This window comes from Notechis scutatus, chromosome 5 (genome assembly GCF_049901735.1).
Source record: "Notechis scutatus isolate UNSWTSFEM ecotype Mainland chromosome 5, rNotScu1.2, whole genome shotgun sequence".
Lineage (NCBI taxonomy): Eukaryota > Metazoa > Chordata > Lepidosauria > Squamata > Elapidae > Notechis > Notechis scutatus.
In genome coordinates, this window is record NC_142013.1 from 99,228,441 (window position 1) to 99,251,426 (window position 22,986).

Here is a 22,986-nt window from a genome sequence, read left to right on the forward strand (position 1 = left end):
CCCACCATGGCCCCCTGAGGTCAAACAACCCTGATACAGCTGTCAATGAAATTGAGTTTGACACCCCTGCTCTATGGTTTTTAGAGATATTGTCTCCCATGTTTGTGGAGAACATTTGAGACACCTGTGAATCTGTTACAATGGAGGATTACAAAAGGTAGAAAATCAGTTATTGCAATACAATATTCTTTGGAAGCTTGAAGGGCAAATTAATAAATGCAGTATCATGCTCAAGATCAAGAGAGGAAAATGCAAAGATTCCTTTGCATTGGCCTCAATTATGGGTGACAATATGCCTATACTGTATGTATCCTTTCAGGCAACAATACAGAAGTGATTTTTTTTCCTCCATTGCTACCTTTTAGAGTTTGTTATCAGTTTTTTCCCCAATTCTACAGAATCCCTGCTGATTTCCCTGCTATGTACTAAACAGAGGTTGCTTAGAGACTTTCTTTTTAGTGAAATAGTGTCAAGGGGTAAAAGAGAGGGGAAATGTGATTTTTTTCCCCAAAAAAATCTGGAAATTACCTTTTCTTTCTAATTGGAGAGAGGGATTGAATTCAGTAGAGCTTTTCACCTGTGAAATTGAAGTCATTATAAATGGTTGATATTTACAGAAAGTCTTTTAGATATGACTGTAATAACCTAATACCAGAAATAAGGCAATGTGCAGAACAATGTGTTGGCACCAGCATTTTTAGGTGCATATATATCGCACACTAAATTCAACTGATAACGTATTCTCTCTCTCTCTCTCTCTCTCTCTCTCTCTCTCTCTCTCTCTCTCTCTCTCTCAGCATGGTTTTTCTCTCTGTGTTGCAATGAACAACAGTAGCTGTAAATATTCTCCTTTCTGCTCTTTGCTCTGTCAATTTAAATTTTTATGGTTAGTCCTCTGGTTTAGGAAACTGAGAAAACTATATTTAGCATTGTAAGGAATTTCATCCTCTTGGCTGAATTTTCTGACACACTTACTGTTGTGCCTCAGCCTGCATTGTCCTACTGAGTTGTGGCAAATGAAAAGAAGGAGAACAGCTTTGAGTATGTGCAAGATGAATGGGTTACTTGTGTGAATGGAGAACTTGTGGTGGGTGACATGGAACCATGACCTTTTTGTGTTCTGATCGACAAACCATAATCTGATATTGATTCTCAGATTTTAAATGTTGCCAGTCTAAAGGTTGTGTTCATAAAGAAGGAGTCCCTGTAGATTTTTAGTCCAGAATTGTTTTTGACTATCAGGGGTAGTACTCATCTCCATTTCAAGGCCATTGAGCCAGTGCTGTCTGAAGACATTTTCACCATCATGTGACCAGCATAACATCATGGAGCACTCTTACCTCCCCACTGAAGTGGTACCTATTTATCTACTTGCATTTGCATGCTTTCAAACTGCTAGGTTGATAGGAGCTGGGGCAAGGACGGGAGCTCACCCCCATCACATGGTGCTCGGGTCTCAAACCTGGGCTGCCAGATTTCCAACCAACAATCCCAGCATCCAAACCACTGAGCCACCATGCTGCCATGTTCATAAAGATGAATTTATAATTGAATCACCAAATGTGGCAGTTGATAAATCTCTGATGTGCCTGAAGAAAAAGTAAGAATGGTTTTCTTTGATCTGTTTATCTGAGAAGTAGCTGTGGTAAAGAACCAGAAGCACACATCCTTGACCAACCACAGAAGGTTGCATACGATGATGCATGAAAGTAGATTTGGCTTCCTTTGTCACTGATGCAACAACCAGAAATTGTTCCTTCCAGCTAACAAAATATTGATTGCCTGTAATTACTGCACGATGGCTGGAATTCATTTTTTTCCACCCCCTGCCTGCCTCAGAAATAATGACCACAATGTTTCTGCAAGGGTTAAAGTTAAGGTGATGTTTTGAAGTTACCTGCAGATATCAGATGATACTTAGATTCCATACTTTGTGAAGAGAAAACATTTTAAGAATAGGATCAAATTGCAAGTGGACACATACCTGGCTTATCACAAAAAGCAGCAAGGACATAAGAATTACTTTTGAGAACTACATATGCAATCCTCAGTTTTCCCAGCTGGATTTTGCTTTGGGGAAGACAGAGTAACAAAAAGGTATAAAACAAGAACTGCACAAGTATGCATACCATATAGATATAAAAGAAAGGCCTTTTCAAACTACAGTCATACTGTGGGGCTATATTTAAGTTTGGTGCTAAGATTTGATTTTGATATGTAGCTTCTGGTAAATCTGAAAAAAATACTGTATATCACAGGCTTTGTAATATAGCCTGTAACAACATCAATTTAAGCAAAAGTTTTGAGCTTAAAGAGTTCCATAAATCTGATCTACATCTTCCCTATTGCTTAAAAGTTTGCATCTTGAGCTAGTCTGATGTTAAACTGCTGACTTATTTTTATGCTTTCATAGTTTTATGTGGCCAGATACTTAATGGAATATTACAAACTCTACACACATGAAATTGTTAAATACAGGACACTGGAAACTTCAAAGGTTTTCTTTTGTTTTATTTTTAGGAGAAAATGTCTGTCTAAGGAATAACTAATGGGCATATTGGAACATGAATCTACAGGGCATCTCCATAAATTACAGACCTCATTGCTGGTTTATCAATGCAAAAACAGCATAGTAAATCAAGTAATGCAGCTTTATATCCTATAAGGGACAATACACTTTTGGAAGACCTATTTTGGTTACTTGCATAGATTAACTTAAAGCAACCTTTCTTCAGACCATCTGCTTTGTGTAAAACTGAATGCACATTTAAGCAACATGGTAATCAAATGAATATTAAGTTGTTCAAATGCAAGAAAAGACTAAAATGAACTACATTTTATTTTCACAATAGTTTTGAGCAGGGCAGAGGTGGTGTTCAACCGGTTCTGACCAGTTCTGGAGAACTGGTAGCGGAAATGTTGAGTTAGTTTGGAGAACCAGCAAATACAACCTCTGACTGGCCCCGCCCCCATCTATTCTCTGCCTCCCAAGTCCCAGCTGATCAGCTGGGTCTTCTTTGGTTGCCCTGTACAGGAGAACAGAGCTGGAAAACAGGTTAGTGGGGTGGGAGAGAATAGAGATTTTGCAGTATCCTTCTCCTGCCATGCCCACCAAGCCACGCTCATCAAGCCACGCCCACAGAACCGGTAGTAAAAAAATTTGAACCCCACCACCGGAGCAGGAGCGTCAAACTCACGTTGACATGTTGCCATCACATGACATATTGCAAAATTTCCCCTCTTTGCTAAACCAGGGGTAGACATGGTCAGCGCAGGATGCATCCAGCATGCCGGATGCAGTCATCCCTGGTTTCGTGTATCCTTTATTGTTATCATATTACAATACAATTCACATCCCCAATCACAGAACCTCAGTCCTGATAATGATGCAGCTCACTACTCCAAGTGACATGGGGAAACAACTGTAGTTTCAGAATCAATTAGGGGTTGGAAGTAAGTTGGTGACCTCTTTGGAACTGTAGAGCAGGAACGCTGAGACAATAGATAAACATCCATCAACAAAAGACACTATGAGGGTTAAAAATAAACCCAGGCCTCTTCTTTGGAGGTGTCAAACTTGCAAGACAGAGTGAAGGTTTTGAGATATAAATTTTGAACAACGGTTTCCAAAATAAAGCTATAATTTCTTGTCTAATGTCTACAATTTATAGAAATTGGCTACTAAACTTTTGTTCCCAAATAAAGAGCATTTAGTTGGTATTTACTTTCCTGTTTTCCTTATTTTTAGTTCCTTAAATTATTTCCTTATTTATTTTTCCACTGGGAAAAAGTGGCTTATGGCTGGACCTCAAACTTATGACTGTTACAGCATCTTTATGGTCTTGTGGTTGCAATTTGGGTGTTTGGTAACTGGCATGTATTTACGATGGCTGCAGCATCCTGGAGTCACGCAATCACCATTCATGACCTTCCCAGCCAGCTTTCAACCAAAAAAATTAATGGGAGGAACTGGATTTTCTCTGCAACCATATGATTCATTTAACAGTTACAGCAAAACTATTGTAAAATTAAGTGTGGTCACATGATCTCTCACTTAACAGACACATTGCTTAGCAATTTAAGTTCATGTCCCAACTGTAGTTGTAAGTAAAGGACTAGCTGTAGACATTTACTGATGTATACTTGTTGAAGATGCAGCTGCCAAAAATTATTAAATTAATTGTTTTAGGGTCCCTGCAATCAAGCTCCATGATGTATTTCAGACCAAAATTTCTACACCCTTAGATTCCGCAACTGGAGAACAGTTTCCAATTTCTCAAAATCAATCCTATTTGTAGCCAAAACCTCATGCTAAGGAGAGGATGTTTCCCTGGTTCATAAGGGTGGACCTGATCAACTTCAATCAAATTGCTGTGTCTTCTTTAAAGGCTTTGTTTAGGTTTAGGTACAATCATTGCCCTGATTGAAAGGGCAATGAAAGCAACTATGCAGGAGTGGGCTTCAAAAATTTTAGCAACGGGTTCTCTGCCCAGTTTCTGGGTAGGTGTGGCCATGGTGGGCATGGTTTAGTGTACCATGACAGGGGTCATTTTTGCCCTCCCTGGGCTCTGGAGGCTCTCTGGAAGCTGGAAATGGCCCATTTCCTGCCTTCCTGAACTTCCAGGAGGCCCATTTTTCACCCTCCCCGAGCCTCCACGCACACTCTGCACAGAATTTTACCTAGGGACTCTCCTGAACCCCTGCAAACCCCCAGCAGCCCATCCCTGCAACTATGCCAGTAGTTGGGCCCCTACAGAAACATTCATTTATCTATCTGTTGGATTTATATTGCATTTTTTCCTTTTATCCACCAATGAACCAGTGATGAAGACTGGGAGAGAGAGAGAGAAGAGGGAGAGGGAGAGGGAGAGGAGAGGGAGAGGGAGAGGGAGAGAGGAGAGGGAGAGGGAGGAGAGAGAGAGAGAGAGAGAGAGAGAGAGAGAGAGAGAGAGAGAGAGAGAAGTAGCCCAAAGTTTCCTTACGTTTACTTCAACATTTGAAACTTTGCATCTCACTGACAAATACAGAAAAAATGTGTAATGTGTAATGGTATTTTTAAGAAGAGTGAGGATAAAATATTAGAATTCTTCTATAGCAAATATCATCCAAGATTGTTTGGCTTAGCTTCAGTTTCCAAGTTTAAAATTTCCATACTACTTTGAGTTATATGACCTAAATTTATAGGAAGGCAAAGGCGAATTTTTGAGGTGTCAAACCGCATAAACATTTTTTTAAAAAAATATGATCATACAGCTTTGAAAGGTCTCACCATTAATTTGCTTTTAATTCTTTCTCCTTTCATCTAAAGTAATAGAACAGCAAGAGACATGAGAGCCGATGCCAAAAAGACATATAATTTGTAGGGGCAGTAAGTGCTTGAAATTGCTGCAATCTATTATTGTACTTCCACCCAAAAGGAAGGGAAAAAAATGAAAAATGCTTGTGCTGTTTTTAAAAAAATGCTATATAATTTATATATGAGAAATAAAAGGCATCATGAAGCATGAATCTTCTACCTCCATAGTTATATTGAGGAAGTAAGAAGAGAAGATTGCTTTGAAAACAAACATCTACACATTTAAATGATGAATATATGGAAAATGAGAAAAAATATAAAATAGCTAGCATGAAGTACACCTTGACCCAAGATATGACTATTAAGAAATAAAGCATTAATAAACTTACTCCTTGATTGGACTATGAGTCTACAGCACATATTCCTATTCAACAAAATGTGCACATCGAAAATATTATATATATAATATTTTATTTTATTTTTACTTATTTGATTTGTCAATCGCTTACAAGATAATAGGTATAAGTATATACATAGTTATGAATATATGAAATGGGTACATATAAGAAAAATAAAAGAAACACTAGGACAGGGACGGTAGGCACGTTGGTGCGCTTATGCACGCCCCCTACAGATCTCTTAGGAAAGGAGTGAGGTCAATAGTAGTCTAAGGTTAAAGTTTTTGGAGTTTGGGGAAGAAACCACAGAGTCAGGTAGAATATTCCAGACATTGACCACTCTGTTGCTGAAGCCATATTTTCTGAAATCAAGTCTGGTACGATTAACCTTGAGTTTGTATCTATTGTGTGCTCTTGTATTGTTTTGGTTGAAGCTGAAGTATTCATTGACAGGTAAGACATTGCAATGTATGATTTTATATACTATACTTAGATCAGACCGAAGGCAGCGTAGGTTTTCTAGGTCTAGCATTTCGAGTCTGGTGGCATAAGGTATTCTGTAACGAGTATAAGAGTGGATATATATATATATATACATATACATATACATATACATGTACATGTACATGTACATGTACATATACATATACATATACACATACACACACACACACACACACACACACACACACACATATGTTTTCTTAAGTTTTCGCGGGTACTTACATGTATGATATTCAGCTTTGTTCGGGTATTTTCCCATGACATTATAGTTGTGCTTTTAAAGTTGTAGCAACCTTTCGGCAGAATCTCATCTGCCATCATCAGGCTTCTGTATAGTGTTCATCTGTGAGTCAGACTTTCACAGCCGTTAATGTTTTAAATTTAGTGCTTGCCTACTGCTGTGCCAGAATGGTTTTTTCTTCATCCTGATTGGTTGGGAGTCTTGGTCTGTGTTTATTGGTCTTGGAGGTTGCTGTGTTCTGCTTGATTGGTGTTTCTAATATCTTCTGTCTGTTTTGTGGCTCTTTTTTTGTCTTGATTGGCTGGCAACATTGTGTTTCCTGTATTGGAGGCTTTTAGTACGGTTTGGCTTCGGGTAAACGGATGGCTATCATTTATTAGGAAGCTAGGTTTCATCTGGTTGCCAGGTTGGGGTGTGTGAGTTTCTATCATCTATCTTGGTTTTCTTTTATCATGGTAATTTTTAAATTCCCATAGATTGAGCATTGGGAGTTGTTCCTGTACTATATGCTTTGCCAATATTTCTTAATGTTGTCCTGCCATTAATTATTAGGGGTGAGGAGGGGACAATGGAATGTAGGGAGTAGAGAGAAGAGAGAAGAGGGGTGACAGGTTTGACAGAACCAGTATATTCCAGTCTTTAAGGGCACCTAGCCTGGGAAAGAATGTGAAACTGTATCAAGTGGCATCCAAGTTGTTCCCAAAACACCTAAATGGCACACCATTGGACAGAGATGGACTGGTCAAGCGGGGAGGGCCAGGGAGAGGGATAAAATGTAGCATTTTGTGTGTTAAATTTATATTTACTGACAAAGAAATAAAGGGTTATTAGTAAATATAAATTTAACACATGTATGCTCCTTTAACGCAGTATACTCCTTCCCATATTTCAGTAGACCAGGTTGTCCTGATAGGAAAAAAAAAATACTTAGAATTTTGTGTGGGAACCTCAGATCTAGCCTTTCTTTTGCTGCCACCATCTAGCCTTAGTAAAAGAACCTATCACTTCAATCAAATGAAGTCAACATTTTTTTTTCTTTGCTAGGGTCCTGGGCTGGGGCAGGCCTCACAAATATTTTCTACCAGCCCAGGTAATCTGGAGTTTTGTTGCATTTTATGGTGAGATGTGATAAACATTTCCATTCAGCAACTGTATTCTTAACATAAAAGTTTTTTTAATGTAGAAACCCAGAGTGGAACCATGACAGATGATCAAAATGGAAAGTGGAAATTAAAAGCTTATTTTTGTTTGAATTTTTAAATTTGATAGAGCTGTATTTAATGGGGATGTGAAAATGAGATCAATCAAAGATTTCTTTTCAAGTGAAATGTAATGATGTGCCAAAACAGAACCCATTGTGACACAGCTGAATATGTAACTCATGGACTCCTCTAGCATTCATACTGAAATATTCATCAGCTCAAATATTGCACCCAAAAAAGTGTATATTTGAAAAATTGCATAATAAGTATACAAAAGAGAAATCTATATATACATTCACACATTTAAAAAGTGCAGAGTAAAATTATATTAAGTTATGTAAGAAAAATATCTGATAACATATTAGAAAATATAGATATAGAATAAGTGTGTGCAGTTTTATATAATTACAGACACTTTGACAGAATATCTAAACCTTGAAAGAACATGATTTTGACTGAACCTCTTCTTCAATAATTCTTGGTTTTCTCAGCACTAATGTGTGCTATCTGGAAGAAGAAAACAAATATTAATTGCTACTTCTGTGATTCTCTGCACAGCTGAGAATTCCTAGATAGACAGACTGACCTATGTTCATCTTGATAATTTTGCTTATAGCTTCTGATCCGTCTGCTTAATTTATCATGTCTAAGGTTAACACCTCAAACTAACCTAAGTGTATATATTTCACAATAAAATCACTATATTCCATTAAGGAATGGTGGGATATAAATAATTGAATCACTCACTCAGTTTAAAAAGAGGTTTATGGTTTTATATACACTGTAGAGCAGGGGTTGCCAACCTTTTGGACCTCAGAGACCGCCAAACTCATAATTTTAAATCTCGCGGACCAGAGACCTGGGAAAATCCCAACAAAAGTATGCCAGAAAATTCCCTACCCCATTTTCCTACCAATCGATCATTCTTTATTTGGGATTGCAGAATACCATCTCCAGCTCCGTTCTCAGGGGGAGAGAGAGAGATTTTTGGCTTCATGCAAGGAAAGCAGCAGAAGCAGCAGAAGTCTTTATTTCTCTCCCCCACACTCCACCAGAAATGAGTCTTTGTGAGACTTGTCATATTAGCACAGCCTCTTGGAGAAGAATGTCTTGCAGGGTCCCAAAGACTCATTTCTGGTGGAGTTTGGGGGAGACTTTTGCTGGTTTCCTTGCATGCAGCCAAAAACAGAAGAAGAAAGAAGCGGAAAGAAGCAACCCAGTGGCCAGGCCAGAGGAGTGGGGCAAATTCCCCCCTCTGCCCTTTCCCCCTCCCCTCACTACCTCGTGTTGCTCGCAATGCAAAGGATGCAAACCTTGTGTTCCCACGGGCCATGTGGGCAGCACAGCCTTGTGTTCCCGCTCAGCCTGGATTAATTGCTTTGGGTGTGACATTTCTCTGCAGACCACCAAAATTTTCTCACAGATCACCAGTGGTCCCCAGCTCACTGGTTGGTGACCACTGCTGTAGAGCTTAGACATGTTGTTTTATAAAACCAGATTCATTTGTCAAATACAGTTGAGCTAGGACATGTTCCATTGTTATATGGACATCTGAATAACTACCATTTAGAGCTTTATATTCAAGAAGCATTATCTTTCCCATAGTAAAGGCTGTAATAATTCTACTAGAGAAAAATGCTTGAAAGTTAGAATGTGTATTGTCCTTCTGAACTCGGGTATTTCTTTATGTCATGCAGTAGTAATAATTCTATTTTCCTATAGAAATGTTAGGATTATGTCAGCCTTAATTTCTTTCCCTCATCTCTTTTCATCTCATTCTACCCATGCTCTTCTGTTCAAATGTTGTAAGATGAGTCCTATTCACAGGTTCAATTTTAGGATATATTATTCAGGATATTATTCAAGATGGTTCATTATTTTTCTTCAAAGAAGTATTAGTCATTAAATCCTGACTGGCATATTTTCCCTCTGAAATGAAGGCAAATACGTCTGATCTGTTGTGAAGCACAGAAAGAGCAGCCGCTAATCCTGATGGCTAAGTCTTTCTGAACAAAATGATTTGTCTTCTCCTTTTTCCCTTGGTAAATCTGCCATCAAATGAGTCACTCTGTACTCTAAATCTGTGATACCGTCAGCTGTACTGCACAAAGCCAATGATTCATCCAGCAAGGTCAATAATATTGATGGTTTGAGGCTTCTGGAGGGAGATCATCCACGGGCAGTGGAGTCATTTTCAATCCTCATCATCATGCCATGGTTATCTGCGAAGTACTATTATAATGACAGCAGCTTAGAAGAGGCCAACATGAACACTATGATTTAGAACAAATGGGACAAAAAGAAAAACACAGTAAAGTAGCTTGGTTGCTGCAGAACAGCCAACATTATTATCAGTCATGCATGCTAACGACAGGACAGATGAGACAGTACAGTTGAATTCCTGCGGTTGGTGCATTTCATTAATGCAAAGAGACATGTCATCTCTTTGAGTCACAAAAATGTTCCTGATTAAGGAAATGTTTCATTTTAACTTAATTAAAAACAGAAAAATAAATTCAAACTTGCCAGAATTTACTACATTCTTTTCAATTTTTCTAAATTCAAAAGTTAAAATATAAACTCTTCCCCACCCCCCAAAAAGAACAAACTAATAGGATGAAAAGAAAAGAAAAGGGGAGGGGAGGGGAGTGGTAAGGAGAGGAAAGGAAAGGAACAGAAAGGAAATGCATTAAGGAAAAATAAAATAAAATAAATTATACACATATATAGTATACATATATTCCCCAGTTGAATACTGAAATATATATTTCAACATTAGTAATTTTCTCCCCTTGTGGAAGAGCTTTATGATGTATAAGCTTCTACATCTCTATTTACCTAAGCAATTTGACATTCCGTCTAGCTATTGTAAAAAAAAAAAAAAAGATAAAAGTTAACAGATATGCCTAACAGCAAAACTAAACTTCAAAACCCTATGTTAACAGTCTATTATATTTACCTCACAGAAAGATCACAACAGCACATCTAGTCATTGTCTATGGTTCATCCAGGATCAAATATTTTTGACTGATTCTTAATAATAAAATATTACATTCCTGTCATATTAGGAACCACAATTCAGTAGCCTTTTTAAGATTAATGTTGGGGAGGGGATACTGATGGCTTTGGGAACACAAATCTTTATATTAATGGCATATGTACAATATTGAAAACCTCAGAAAAAGATCTTACATCCCAATAAAGCAAGCTGTTGTCATTTCAATTTCCACTGCACTTTCATCCACAACAATAAATATAATAACCCAAAGCTAGAATATCTGCTGGGTCCATCTTTGAGATATTGCTGATTTCACTGGTTAAGTGCCTTGATACCACTAGACACTAATATCCCTGCAAAAGTCCTTCAGTGCCTCCAATAAATCATGACTCCAAAACATTTGGAGAGGACATGAATTGTGATTATGGTCAGATGTCAAACAATACTTCAAAATACTTCTAGACTGGGGTGAAGAACCTGTGGTCCTCAAAACTCAATGGCACTAGCATCCTAGGCAACAAATAAAGGACTTACCCAAAAGTGTAACAGTGTAAATTTGCTCTCATTTTATATTTCGGCCTAGAGAATTCCTGAAAGCTCAGCACTTTGACAAATCAGCCATCAACAGGCACATAAACATAAACCTCACTTATATACCATTCAAAAGAGACGATCAACAAGGCAAAATGGGAACAAAAAGTCCAGAATATCTCCACACTAGCAATCAGATGAGCAAAGATTACTATCAAGATTAAGATTAGACCAAAAATCAAGGAGAAAACAATACTCCAATCAAGAGTATTGAGAATCCCTACTAGCATGCTACTTTCTTTACTGAGCTATAGCTACTAGTCAGCAGGATAAATTGACAAGATTAACATATTTAACTATCTTATTAAACTTTTCTGTCTCTCCTCTCTACATCCCCTGACATCTTTCATAGAATCAATTTTCTATGATAATGATCACCACAAGCCATTGTTTAACTACGTGGAGTGAAATCATACCAGGTGAAAGTATGAAAGGTCAAACTCTTCAAAATGAATCTGAAGGTTTAAGAGTAAATTTTGTAAATCAAAGGTGGAACAACCTTCTACTTCATATTAAGAGGGCTGTTTTTTTTCCTGCCTCTGTGTATTTATCTCCTGAATGTCTGTACCATTTTTTTCTGAATTATTTTCTGACATTTGGCTTGGGGAGAATGAAAGAGAAGGTGAAAAACAACATACTATCTATCCCCTCTGGGAGGAGACAAATGAAATTCTCAATAAAGTAGAGAGCTTTAGGAGAACAACCATCATATAAACAACCTTTAAAAGCTGTGGAAACAGAGGAGACATCTCATTAGGAAACAGGAAGAATAAATCATTTGCAGTAAGGTAGGCTTTGACATTTCTTTAAATTTGGCTTATTTTATTTAATATTTATTTTATTATTATTATTTAGTAATTAAGACTGCAATCCATAGGATATCTGAAAATGAAAAAGATCTGCAAGCCCTAATAAAGTCAAAGAGGACAATGAAAATATGGGACTAATTTTAACAATAGCAATAGCACTTAGACTTATATACCGCTTTACAGTGCTTTACAACAGCGGTCACCAACTGGTGGGCAGCGAAGAAAATTTTAGTGGGCCGCAGAGAAATCTCACCCCCAGAGCACCCCCCTCAAAGCAATTAATCCAGGCTGTGTAGAAACACAAGGCTGTGCTGCCCACATGGCCCGTGGGAACCCTCCCCATCCACTCACCCTGCAAACTTGCCTGCTAAATTGCTATTTTTCCTTTTTCCGACCATCATCTGTTCTACTGTGCCTGGAGATTTAGATTACCTAGGAAGCAGGAAATGGTTGGATTTCTTGCTTTCTAGCTAGTCTTAGATCTTCGGCTCTGCTTTTAAGCACAGCCGAATCTCCCTTAGGACTGAAGGTTCTATTATTCAGTGTAGACTCACAGCAAGCAAATTTGAGAGACTGAGCTAGCCGATGGCAGATAGATAGATCACTGAATGATTCTGTGTGTAACTCAATCTGCCTGCCTGCTTTGCCTGATTTTGGGTGAAAGTTGCTCTTTTTTTAAATAAAAATTTCAATGTTTACATACATGGTGTATTGTGAGTTAATTTTGTGAGTTTGCTTGTAAGCAAATTTTATGTGACAGACTGAGCTAGCCAATGGCAGATAGATAGATTTCTGAATGAATCTGTATTTCTGTAAGCAACTCAATCTGCCTGCCTGCTTTGCCTGATTTTGGCTAAAAGTTGTTCTTTTTTTATAAAAAAAGTCAATATTTATATAAATATTTATAATATTTACATACAAGCCATTCCCAGCCAGTCACATGACCACCAACCCACACCCACAAATTAGGCCATGCCAACAGAACTGGTTAGTGGTCCCTGGGATTTAAAATTATGAGTTTGGTGGTCCCTGAGGTACAAAAGGTTGGCGACCCCTGTTTTACAGCCCTCTCTAAGTGGTTTTACAGAGTCAGCATATTTCCCCCAATAATTTGGGTCCTCATTTTACTGACCTCAGAAGGATGGAAAGATAAGTCAACCTTGAGCCTGGTGAGATTTGATCTACCAAATTGCTGACAGTCAGCAGTTAGCAGAAGTAGCCTGCAGTACTGCACTCTAACCACTGCGCCACCATAGCTTAATTTTAAATAGAAAGAAGATCAAATTAATATCAACAGATGCAACAAGCAGAAATGACAAAGAAGATATAAAAGTGGTGGATAGCTTCTGTCTTTTAGAAACAACTATCAACAGTAAAAGAAAAGCAGTCAAGAAATATGCTACAGACTAGCACTTGGTAGAACAGCCATGAAGCCATAACTTTGGAAATGATCATCAAATGCTATTATGCTTCTACACCTACAAAGATCAGGTTCATGCAAAGCTTGGTATTCTTGGAAGTTGGAAGAATAGGAAGAACATTGATGTTTTTGAAAGCCAATGCTGGGGAAGACTCCTGAAAATATTATGGACAGCCAAGAAAACAAACTCATGGGTTTGAAAAAAAAATCAAACCAAATTTCCACTCAAGGCACACATGAATAGGCTCAAATTATCCTGCTTTGAGCACATTATTTAAAGATTCCAGAAAAGCTTCTAATTCTAGGAAAGGTAAAAGGAAAGAAGACAACCAGCAGTGAGATGAATGGACTCAGTTGGAGAGGTGATGAGTGTAGCATTTCATGAGACATGAAAGTCAGATTAGAGATGGATTGTCTTGGAAAAAATCTATGTAGTCACTAGGAGTCAAAAATGGCTTGGTTGCACATAACCAAGCATTCAAGTATTCAGCTCCAATGAATAAATAAATAGGTTTAATGTTTTAACTATTTAAGCTTGTGGTCTATTGTTCTGTTTAATATATTGTGTATTTTTGGTATATGATTAGGCAGATTAATAATTATTTTCAGGTGGTATTCTGATGAAACTTAACAAATATAAATGACAGAAATCTGAATACACATTATTATCATTCAATTAAAAAAAGGGTGCAGCAAAACATGTCAATATCTTTGCCAATCGTTGGCATAGAGCCAAGTGCTACTAGGTGGTTATGGATCCAATTAACAAATTTGCAGCTTTTATAGCCATTCTATATTTCTATAAATTTTCTGCTCAATTTATTTCAGGAAAAGTAATTTGCTACTGTCTGCTTATGTACATCTCTATTTTGTGTAAGTATAAATATACTTCATTCTTTCCAAAAGTTGTATCCTCATAGAATCACACACACACGCACACACACAAAATGTATATACATAATCACTGGGTAAGTGCTTTCTATGAGGAAACAGTATTTGTTTGTTTAATTCACTTTTATTGTTTATATAAACTTGCTTTAACCAGTAATTATATGTGTGTCTATTTCTCTCTGTGTATGCTTTTCAAACTACCCAGACATATTTTTACAGTAACTTTGTAACATAAAGCAGTATTATTTTCTACATGGCAGAAGAAAGCCTAAAGCTTATACTGCTTTTTCATTGATTTTCTAAACATGTTATATGCTAGTATATAATCTTACAAAAATCTTCAAAATTAGGATCGTCATTGGTAATAATGCAGTACATAATGCTCTATCCAAGGGTTCTTTATGTTTTTGCATTCTTCACTTCTTTTCTCCTTAATATTACTTATTTAAATGTCATCACCTTTAGGGTTATCATAGTCATTTTCATAGGGAAAGATATGTTTATTTAAATGCAACAAAGCATTACCTGCATTGTTTGTTTGGTTAAGTTTTCTTTCATTCTTCTAACACTCATTTTCATATCCTAAAGAGATAATTCCAATAGAAAAAGGAAGGTAGACCATGGAGATTTCTGCTAAACCAATCCAAAATAACATATAAATAATAAGTGAGAGCTAACTAATGTTCAAACAGTAAGAATGGTATATACATTATAAAAGGAAGGAAGGAAGGAAGGAAGGAAGGAAGGAAGGAAGGAAGGAAGGAAGGAAGGAAGGAAGGAAGGAAGGAAGGAAGGAAGGAAGGAAGATCAATGAAATTCCTTTTAAACATTAGGTATAATTTATTGATGTGGCTTCAAATAAAAATAAAACAGATGCAGGTTAAATTCTCCCATTTTAATTCTGTTCATTCCTATAGTGTAATTTGAATATATTGTGTGAACTCAATATATCAAAAAGGATTCTTTGGAAATAATCTTGTTTTCTGCTTTTGATTTATTTCTTATTACTTCAGGTCTTTTTCTTTCTTTCTTTCTTTCTTTCTTTCTTTCTTTCTTTCTTTCTTTCTTTCTTTCTTTCTTTCTTTCTTTCTTTCTTTCTTTCTTTTTGTTCTTTCTTTCTCTCGTTCTCTCATTCTCTCTTTCTTCCCCTTTAACTTTCTTTTCAGATTAAAATCTCAGCTGTGTTTCCTTCTATGCTGTCCATCAGTCACAGAATTTGACTGCATTGACTGAATTTGTTCTGAAACCTATAAATGCTCTTAAATGTGAGCATCAGTTATGGAGAAGAGTTGAGATTTTCTTCCGGGTTGCTCTTTATGATGCTTTCCTAACAATCTGCACCTGTGCCTAATGCACAGCCCAAGCCACAATCCTTCTTTCTTTAGTTCTTCATCTGTTGAACCATCCAATTTGGACACCAAAGAGATTCATGTAGCTTTATGTACTCTGAAAGATAGCTGTGCTATACAAATTATAATATTTGTGGAGTCCAAAGTCTGCTTCATCATTGTCATCTTTGGAATGTAAGCTCCAAATTAATTGTAGGATTTGATTTCTGGTGAGAGATAAATTCAAAACAAAGAATTTGGTATATTTGGGTAAGTTCACTCATTGGGCGGGGGGAGGTTGGGAAATAATACATTAACCAACCCTTTGATGGTGTTGGTGGTAGATTTCTTCTATACGGTTGCTGTTGTTGTTGCTGTTGTTATTGTTTTTTGCTGTTGTCAAGATTCAAAAAGCAATGTTACTTCAAGATTCTTTGTTTTCAACTCCATTTTAACTCAGTTGTGGGTGCCTCTAGCATCATTACTAACTATTAATAATTACATTTGCTTTCTGCCCTACAGCTGTGAATTTCAACTGAGTCAAAAGCACAAACAGAAATTATCATCCATTGGTTTTCTCTGCACCTGCTACTCAAGACTCTCTGTATTGCTTGAGTAACTATATGCCCACATTATTATTTTTTCCCCAACTTTTCTTTGCCAGATAGAAAATAAAAGTTCTTTATCTTCCTGTATTCCAGTTATTAGATGATTAATTACACATACTTCAACTCTATTTTTCTATTTTTATTTCCACTTCTAGTTTCCCTGTTTTAGTCCATTATTCTTCCCAGTGTTCAACTGTGCAGTTTCCTAAACTAAACTCTTGTTATTTGCATTTCACTTCCCTCCACACTGCATTTGCCATATCTTGTCTATGTTTTTCTATTTCATCAATCTTCAACTTACAACCATTCAAAGTTACAATAACATTGAAAAAGTGACTTATGACTGTTTTTCACACCTATGACCATTGCAGCATTTCCATAGTCACGGGATCAAAATCTGTGCACTTGGCAACTGGCTTATATTTACGATGGTTAAAGTATCTTGGGGGTCATGTGATCACCTTTTGCAACCTTCTGGCAAGCAAAGTCAATGGGGAAGACAAATTCACTTAAAAAGCATGTTACTAATTTAACGACCTGCAGTGGTTCACTTAACAACTTTGACAAAAAGGTCATTACATGAGGCAAAACTCACTTAGTGGTCTGTTTCTGTTTCTTCCCTCTGGGAGAAGGCTTCAAAGCATTCCTAGCAGGACTACTAGATTTGGGAACAGCTTTGTTCCCTAGCCCATCCATAACGGTAAACTTGCAAGATTCGTTATTCTCTCCATGTGCACGTATACTTCCGAACGAGACTGTGTTGTTTCTCTGTGTCATATAACATATGTGAGTGCATACATAATGTTGTATTTGTTTATTTGTTGGTTTATTAATTTATTTTTTTTCATGTTCATGTCAGGTATATTGGAGGTGGTGACCTTTTGAGAGCTGTATCCAACAAACTTAATGTATGCCGGTTAGTGTACATTTGAAGTGGCAATAAAGTTATTATTCTGTTTTGTTCTGTTCTGTTCTGTTCTGTTCTGTTCCGTTCCATTCCATTCCATTCCATATATCTGTAAACATAATTCATACCAGAAGAAAATTGGGCCACAATGCATTCTATTCTATTCTATTCTATTCTATTCTATTCTATTCTGTTCTGTTCTGTTCTATTCTGTTCTGTTCTGTTCTGTTCTGTTCTGTTCCATTCTGTTCCATTCCATTTCATTCCATATATCTGTAAATATAATTCATACCAGGAGAAAATTGGGCCACAATGCATTCTATTCTATTCTATTCTATTCTATTCTATTCTATTCTATTCTATTCTATTCTGTTCTGTTCTGTTCTGTTCCATTCTGTTCCATTCCATTTCATTCCATATATCTGTAAATATAATTCATACCAGGAGAAAATTGGGCCACAATGCATTCTATTCTATTCTGTTATGTTCTTGTTGTGGTTAGCCAGCAGCAGGTGCGGACGGCTGAGGAAAGTGAGGACTCAGATGAGGGGCCAGGACCATTAGGGAGTGGACTGCTGCCTTCAGAGATTGTGGGGGCTGGCAGCAGTGATGAGGAGGTTCCCGAGGAGCCTGTGCCAAGTGTGCATGTGCACAGGGTTGCTTGTAGGAAAGAGCAGCTACAACAGCATGGGTGACTCGGGAGTAAGACTGCAAGGTAATGGCCCCTCCTTCAAGAACATAAAAGCCAGCTGTGAAGTGAACGTTCTTTGTAGGAAGCAAAGATGTTTTGAAAGTCAGCCTCGTGGACATTACAGCTGGTATTTGAAGACTCTTGGGTTGTAAACTATTTCTTATCTGTTGTTTTTGGCAGCCTTGAGAAAATTTGGCAAGGCTCTTTCTTGTTGGAGCTAATTAGTTGGAAGCAGCCTTTTACCTGTGAAGAAACAGGATTCATAGATGAAACATTAAAAGGTTGTGCTGCTCCCTTGTCTTGTATTTGCTCTCTTGGAACCAGGTTTGAGTCAGAACAGTTCTGTTCTGTTCTGTTCTGTTCCATTCCATTCCATTCCATTTCATTCTATATACAGGTGAAACTCAAAAAATTAGAATATCGTGCAAAAGTTCATTTATTTCAGTAATACAACTTAAAGGGTGAACCTAATATATGAGATAGACTCATTACATGCAAAGCAAGATATGTCAAGCCGTGATTTGCCATAATTGAGATGATTATGGCTTACAGCTCATGAAAACCCCAAATCCACAATCGCAGAAAATTAGAATATTGTGAAAAGGTTCAATATTCTAGGCTCAAAGTGTCCCACTTTAATCAGCTAATTAAGCCATAACACCTGCAAAGGGTTCCTGAGCCTTTAAATGGTCTCTCAGTCTGGTTCAGTAGGAAGCACAATCATGGGAAAGACTGCTGACCTGACAGTTGTGCAGAAAACCATCATTGACACCCTCCATGAGGAGGGAAAGCCTTAAAAGGTAATTGCAAAAGAAGTTGGATGTTCCCAAAGTGCTGTATCAAAGCACATTAATAGAAAGTTATGCAGAAGGGAAAAGTGTGGAAGAAAAAGGTGCATAAGCAGCAGGGATGACCGCAGCCTGGAGAGGATTGTCAGAAAAAGGCCATTCAAAAGTGTTGGGGACTTTCACAAGGAGTGGACTGAGGCTGGAGTCAGTGCATCAAGAGCCACCACACACAGACACACAGCCACCACACACAGATCCTGGACATGGGCTTCAAATGTCGTATTCCACTTGTCAAGCTGCTCCTGAACAACAAACAACATCAGAAGCATCTTACCTGGGCTAAAGAAAAACAGAACTGGTCTGTTGCTCAATGGTCCACAGTCCTCTTTTCTGATGAGAGCAACTTTTGCATCTCATTTGGAAACCAAGGACCCAGAGTCTGAAGGAAGAATGGAGAGGCACACACTACAAGATGCTTGAAGATCCATTGTGAAGTTTCCAGTCTGTGTAGATTTGGACAGCCAAGTCATCTGCTGGTGTTGGTCCACTGTGCTTCATTAAGTCCGGTGTCAACGCAGCCATCTACCAGGAGATTTTGGAGCACTTCATGCTTCCTTCCGCAGATGATCTTTATGGGGATGCTGACTTCATTTTCCAGCAGGACCTGGCACCTGCCCACACTGCCAAAAGCACCAAAACCTGGTTCAATGACCGTGGGATTACTGTGCTTGATTGGCCAGAAAACTCGCCTGACCTGAACTCCATAGAGAATCTATGGGGCATTGCCAAGAGAAAGATGAGAGATATGAGACCAAACAATGCAGAAGAGCTGAAGGCCGCTACTGAAGCATCCTGGTCTTCCATAACACCTCAGCAGTGTCATAGGCTGATAGCTTCCATGCCGCGCTGCATTAAGGCAGTAATTGCTGCAAAAGGGGCCCAAAACAAGTACTGAGTACATATGCATGCTTATACTTTTCAGAGGCCTGATATTGTTCTATGTACAATCCTTGTTTTATTGATTGCATGTAATATTCTAATTTTCTGAATTGTGGATTTGGGTTTTTCATGAGCTGTAAGCCATAATCATCACAATTATGACAAATCACGACTTGAACTATCTTGCTTTGCATGTAATGAGTCTATCTCATATATTAGTTTCACCTTTTAAGTTGTATTACTGAAATAAATGAACTTTTGTGTGATATTCTAATTTTTTGAGTTTCACCTGTATCTGTAAACATAATTCATACCAGGAGAAAACTGGGTCACAATGCATTCTATTCTATTCTATTCTATTCTATTCTATTCTATTCTATTCTATTCTATTCTATTCTATTCTATTCTATTCTGTTCTGTTCTGTTCTGTTCTGTTCTGTTCTGTTCTGTTCTGTTCTATTCTATTCCTAGTTTAGTCTAGTCTAGTCTAGTCCAGTCCAGTCCAGTCCAGTCCAGTCCAGTCCATTCAACAACTGTCTTGCTTAGCAACTGAAAGGTTGTGGCTCAATTATGGTAATCAGTCAAGGTATACCTGCTATTGTTTGATTTTATCCACACAGAGACCATTTCCTAAGAATAACAACGTTTTAGAAGACAGCTCACTTTCCCTTTACCTTTCCAGCAGTTATCTTAATGGGATGATTTCAAGTGCACCCTTGGCTTCTTTTTGAAAAGATTTTGCAGTCCTTGAGGATGAAAAAATATATATAATAATAGTAAGCCCCCACAAAGGAGGTCTCTACCCACTTCAAAGCGTCCAGAATTAAAATGCAATTGGGATTGAGTTTACCTGACTAGTACTTGAATACTAGCATCGAGTAGTATAATAGCATCTTCTGAGAATGGACATACTTTGTCCATCTACAAGTCTTAAGAGATCTGATAGTCAATTGTCATTCCAGAGTCCTCTCTGTTAATCCAATGCCCAGTGCAACCATTTAGTTTTATTCTAAAATAAGCATCTCTTCCTTCTGATTAAAAACAAAGAGAGCGAAGAAAATAAAATTGTTGGTATGGATGCTGTCACCATGGTAGCATGGTTCTGGTTTATGATACTAGTATATTGATTCAGTGTTTCTGTTCCATCACTAGTCAGGTTGTTTCATGCCACAGTGGATACCTGGGGCTATGGCAAGTCCACTCTGATTATGCTTTTGTACACTACTATATCTCCTATGCCATTTTTCAGAGTAAAACAAGGGTGTTCCCCATTTGACAACAGACTGAGTTAAATGCAAGGACTTAGCTTTGTGATCAGTGCCAGAGAGAACCCTGGTCATGGAGAAAAGAGGCTTGGTTTGATACTGTACCCTTGTTTGGAAAAATCTGGAGAAAAATGACACAAATAATATCCAAGTTAATTTCTTTTCCGTTTTTTCCAAATCTGAAACAACAACAATGTAACAGTGAAAATAATTACAGATTCAATCTGGATTGGTCACAGACAGTGGTGGGATTCGAAAAAGTTTACTACCAGTTCTGTGGTTGTTGCTTGGTGGGCATTGCTTGGTGGGCATGGCAGGGGAAGGATACTGTAAAATCTCCATTCCCATCCCACTCCTGGGGGAAAATCTCTATTCCCTCCCCACCTCACTAATTTGCTTTCTAGCTCCATTCTCCTGTGCAGGGCAACAAAGGACGACCCAGCCGATCAGCTGGGACTCAGGAGGCAGAGAATAGATGTGGGTGGGCAGGGGTGGGATTCTACAGATTCGCACCTATTTGCTAGAAACGGTTGTTAACATTCTAAGCAGTTTGGAGAACTGGTTGTTAGAAGAAATTACCGGCCTAATCCTGTAAGGAAGGCAGGAAGGAAACATTCTGGTGTTGTTGCTTACAGAAACTGCCTCTCCGTTAACCCTTATTACATTCTTGGCAGGACTAGACTTCCTGTCTCTGGAACCTCTCTGGAGTTTTTTCCCCCTCCTTTGCTGGTACTTTGCTTGTGTAGAGTGACCATTCAAAGTTACAAAGGCACTGAAAAAAGTGACTTATGACCACTTAAGATTGTTGCAGCATCCCCGCAGTCATGAGAGGCCAGGCGAGGAAATGCATGCCTCGATGTGAGTGATGTTGTGTTGGCCATGCCCAGCCAGTCACATGACCACCAAGCCACGTCCACCAACTAAGCCACGCCCACAGAACCGGTTGTTAAAAAAAATGAATCCCACCCCTGGGGGCGGGGCCATTCAGGGGTGGGATTTGGCGGTTCTCCGAATTACTCAAAATTTCTTCTACCGGTTCTCCAGAACTGGTCAGAACCCGCTGAATGCCACCTCTGGTCACAGGGATCAGAGGTTTAATTTCTGAGCCTTTGGACTCATGCTGGAGTCCATCCTCAGGACTAAATCACTAGTCCATGTGACCAACCCAGATTGGATCCTGCAACATTATCCTGAGACATATATTATTGCCTTCATTTGTGAGTGAAAATAGCATTTGTTACATAACAACAACAACAGCAACAACAACAATGATGTTCTGGAGATAAACATGGAACATCGCTTACCTAATAGCTGGGGAAGAACTGAGTTAGCATAAGAACTCCTGGATTAATCTTCAAATAATCATCCGTGCAAGAAAAGCCACCTGCAGTTTGATGAGCATCTTATCTTCTGAACTCTCCATTCTTTATTGGAGCTTTTTGCAATGTCCACAAAAGAAAAGCATTGGTTGCCTCCATGGGAAAAACAGAAAGGTTAGAAACATTTATAGGCAAGTAAACCTGTGTGGATTCCTAATGTGTTTTTAGGTTCTTCTCATATAGGCAGACAGTTTCATGGCGTGTTCGTGTTTGTATGCACACATGTGCATTAAAAGAATCTTTAAATATCAGTTTATAAAGATCTAAATCTTGTTTTAAGACTCAGAGAAGGTGAAGTTAGATTTCAAATATCTGTAACACCCACACACAGTAGATTTTAATCTGATTTCCTCAAGAGTGTCTTTGAGTATTCATACATTTTTATGTATGAGTGTTTTTCCTAGCTTAGGGGTTATACAAATCATGTGACCTAAAACCATTCTCCATATCCTGAACCCATAACCCATAACTTATCAGTCTGGCAGCTCCAAAGGCCTGGAGGCCTCTATTCTTGCTCTTTTGCTGTTCTATTGTCTCTGCAGCACATTTGTAAGTGGCAGGGGAAAAAAAAACCACAGAAGGCTTTGATATATGCCAAGGCTCTTCCTGCTAACGTATTAGCTCTTGCAGCTTTCCTCTTCCCAATAACCATATTTATAGCCCTATCAATTATTGTAAGACAAGTAGAAGCGCTAAATTATTTATAAATTAATAGAACCCAAGCTGGTTTC

At 38.0% G+C, this 22,986-nt stretch overlaps 1 long non-coding RNA gene across 1 annotated transcript; it reads right to left on the reverse strand.

The window, feature by feature from the left end:
- Positions 1-8,895: 8,895 nt before the first annotated feature.
- On the reverse strand, positions 8,896-22,330 carry LOC148130593 (uncharacterized). Its single transcript, XR_015750007.1, has 3 exons — positions 22,181-22,330; positions 14,876-14,932; positions 8,896-9,863 (listed from the first exon to the last, which is right to left on the reverse strand). It is a non-coding gene; the product is annotated as an uncharacterized LOC148130593 (long non-coding RNA).
- Between the last annotated feature and the right edge of the window lie 656 nt (positions 22,331-22,986).